The following is a 3,950-nucleotide window of genomic DNA, read 5'->3' as shown; positions in this document are numbered from 1 at the left end:
TAGTGTCAGGGATCAGGATGGAAATATAAATCGACCAGCAAAAAGTAGAGCTGAGAGACGAGGAAAAAACCCTCAGAACTTTGCACTCTGGTTGTTACTGAGCTATGTAACGTGTGTGTGTGTGTGTGTGTGTGTGTGTGTGTGTGAGAGAGAGAGAGAGAGAGAGATTACAATTAACAAAAAATAGCAAGAAAATTCTAACAATCTGCTGTCAACCCTCTTCTGCGGTTCATTGATCCACACGCATGTGAAAAAGAGAAAGTGAATTGTGGCATCTGATGAAAAAGCCCAAATGTCTATACTGCAATTTTAGCCCTGCAGCCTGATACCGCCCCTGCCCCCACGCAAGCCAGAATCAGCTGACCTGGGGCATGCCAGGGAGTGGAGGGGTGGGTGTGTGTGTGTGTGTGTGTGTGTGTGTGTGTATCTTTTATTGCAGTGTAGACATATAGACTCTTGTCTCTCTCTCTAGGTTCTTATCATGTGTCCTTTCCACACGATCTAATTCTGAGAGCCCTATTCTCCTGTGGTGGAATATGAGTGTGACACCCATTAGAAAAAGTGGTGAGTAGAAAAGCATTGCCTGGAAATTCATCAGGGGGGGGCGGGAAGTGGGCCGAGTGTGAGATTCCATTGGAATGACTCCGTTCTGGCCATTGATTTAAAGGATCACTCTGTTTCGTTGCGCTCTGGCTGCCATTATTCCAGCCAAACCAGTGAAGATAGGTTGGGTTTTTTTTTTTTTGTTCGTTTCATTTTAGAGGTTTTGTGAGACAAAGGAACTTTTCCAAATGTTCTAGAGTTCTTTAGTGCCCTAATGTTCATCCATTCCTCCTTTACCCAATGGTTGTCAGCAAGAGAAGGGTTTTGTACTGTATGTTAAGAAAGCAATAGCCCTGGTGAGTGAGAGCCCCTGATCTTCACCACTTCAAGCAAAGCATCAGATTATGGAAATTAGCTCAACTTCTTGCCTAAAATGTAACGCAGAGGAAAGTCCGTCTGTTACAGCCCAGTGGAATGATGTGATCAGTGTTGCATGCTGTGCATTGGATGGATGGCTAATTACTAACAACTAGCCATGGGGAAGGGGAAAGCAAGGAGATAGGACACATGGGGGCATATTCTGCTGTCATTCTCCATGAGGAAATCCCATTAGCATTAGCCAGAATCCCATGTGTTGAAGGAAGGAAGCATATACCCCCACGAAGAAAAATTGGACACTCTGGTGTGGTGGCTTCTAGATGCAGTGGGACCTGTCCAGTTTCAGTGCAGTGGGGGTGGAGGTGGTCCAGGGAGGTGCCCAGCTCTGCAACCTGTGTGGTGAGTATTCCTGAACCCCAGCCAGATGAGCTGCAAGCTGAAAGCCCAGGATTTGGGCCCAAGGAAAGAGAAGGAGGGGCAATCTTGGTGAAAGAGAAAAGAGAGAATAGAATTAAAGTGTAAAGGGGTGGGGGCAGGCGGAGACACAAAACAGGAATGGGAGGGGGACGCTGTGGCCGGTAATGAAGCCAAACAAAATAGACATTCCTCTGCAAGAGAAGGAATGACCCAGTTAGGAAGGAATTTTCAATGTTGATAAATGCAAAGTAGTGCACACTGGAAAATGGAATCCTACCTATACATATAAAATGATGGGGTCTACATTAGCTGTGACCACTCGAGAGATTTTGGAGTCCTTGTGGATAGTTCTCTGAAAATATCCACTCAATGTGCAGCGGCCGTCAAAAAAGCGAACAGAATATTGGGAAGAAAGGGATAGATAGAAAAGACAGAAAATATCATATTGGCTCTGTATAAATCCATGGTACGCCCACATCTTGAATACTGCGTGCAGATGTGGTCGCCCCATCTCAAAAAATATATATTGGAATTGGAAAAGGTTCAGAAAAGGGCAACAAAAATGATTATGGGTATGGAATGGCTGCTGTATGAGAAGAGGTTAATAAGACTGAGACTTTTCACCTTGGAAAAGAGACGACTAAGGGGGGATATGATAGAGGTTTATAAAATCATGACTGGTGTGGAGAAAGTAAATAAGGAAGTGTTATTTATTCCCTCTCATAACTCCAGAACTAGGGGCCAGCAAATGAAATTAATAGGCAACAGGTGTAAAACAAACAAAAGGAAGTATTTTTTCACACAACACACAGTCAACCTGTGGAACTTCTTGCCAGAGGATGTTGTGAAAACCAAGACTATAACAGGGTTCAAAAAAGAACTAGATAAATTCATGGAGGACAGGTCCATCAATGGCTATTAGCCAGGATGGGCAGGGATGGTGTCCCTAGCCTCTGTTTGCCAGAAGCTGGGAATGAGTGACAGGGAATGGATCACTTGATGATTACCTGTTCTGTTCATTCCCTCTGGGGCACCTGGCATTGGTCACTGTTGGAAGACAGGATACTGGGCTAGAGGGACCTTTGGTCTGACCCAGTGTGGCCGTTCTTATGAATTAGAAAGGAAATGGAGAGAGAGGAATGGAGGGAAGGAACTTATTTTTTATAATTTCCATTGCAGTAGCCCCCAGTCAAGGGCCAGGACCAGGACAGCATTGTGCACATATAATGAGTGGAATGAGAGAAGGAGACAAAGAACTGGAAAAGGAGATGGGGAAAGAAGAGAGGTCACACTCAGCTGCAAATCTGCACCTAGAATGGTGTGTGCGCAAATCCCGTTGTCAGACAGGCTGTGAGTGGGAATGAAGCCAAAAGGGGATACCCTGTAGATCTGAGAGTGTAACTTGGCCCAGAGCCTGTAGGGGCAGGAAATTAATAATTTTTTGAGTTGTTGCTTTTTTAAATTTTACAGTGTCATAAAAACCCCAAGGGCCAGACTGTGCCCAGCCACCAGTGGGTGCACAGAACGAGGGAGAGGGTACAAGAAGCCTCCCACTGCCACTTGCACCCCTGTGCAGGGACTGAGTATGGTCCTATTGAGCAGTATAGGCCCTGCTGGCAGTGCCACCTTTACTAGCTACCCAAAAGGTTGCAGGGAGAGGCAGGGGCAAGGGAGAGCCATGGTGGAGTCCCCCTATCCCCTCCACAATAGCCAGCAGAGTTATCCAGGTACGGAGTGAGCACCTTCTGGCCAAGTTCCCTTAGGAGCCCCAGAAGGAATTTTGGCTGAGTCAACCAGGATTTTTCCTGGGGGCTCCTTCTGCAGCACAGTCCATCTGCACCTCTCCAGTGCACCTTTCACTGGAAAAGCCAGCATTCCGCCCTCACTAATTAATTAACCCACCAGTGCTGCTCTTTAATACTTGATTGACTGAACAGAGTTTTACAGGATACTCCAGTGCAACCTAGCTCCTACCAGTCCTGCTTCAAGTTTAATCTCAGTGAAAACACTCTATTGTGGAAAATTTTCCAGGAAACAGCTACCTAGTAATATCTGATGTCACATAGGGATGTAGTGGAGCTGCACTGACACTTCCATGTGCAAATGCAATTTGCACATCACTTGATTTACAGGAAAAAATATTTTTTCAGCTTCTTGAATTTCTTTTTTTTTTCTTTTTAAAGGTTACTGAGATAGATGACAGATGAAAGAAAAATAAAAGGTTCAACTAATAAAACAGCTGGTTCCTCAGATTGCAATACCAATGAGTACGCTGCCTGTCATTGTAATAAGCTTGGACATGTATTTTTAAATCATCTAACTAAATGGCATAGCATGGTGCTAGCTGGGACAGGGGCTGTCTCTTTGTACTACACCTAGCACAATGGGGCCTGGTCTGTGACTGGGGCTCTTAGGTGCTGCAGTAATACAAATAAACAATAATAAACGTTGGAAACGAGTGTAGGGAAAGGGGTGGTCTTTCCAGCTGTGTCCCCCCACAGCAAACTAGTTTCCTCCTTCAGTTCTGTAGCTTTAGGATTTCTAAATAGGGTCACCAGGGCTTACTGATCAGTAACAACGCTCAGTGAATTTCCATTCAAATGTCAATGAAA

This window comes from Mauremys mutica, chromosome 11 (genome assembly GCF_020497125.1).
Source record: "Mauremys mutica isolate MM-2020 ecotype Southern chromosome 11, ASM2049712v1, whole genome shotgun sequence".
NCBI classification, from domain to species: domain Eukaryota; kingdom Metazoa; phylum Chordata; order Testudines; family Geoemydidae; genus Mauremys; species Mauremys mutica.
Note: the sequence above shows the minus strand (reverse complement) of the source record.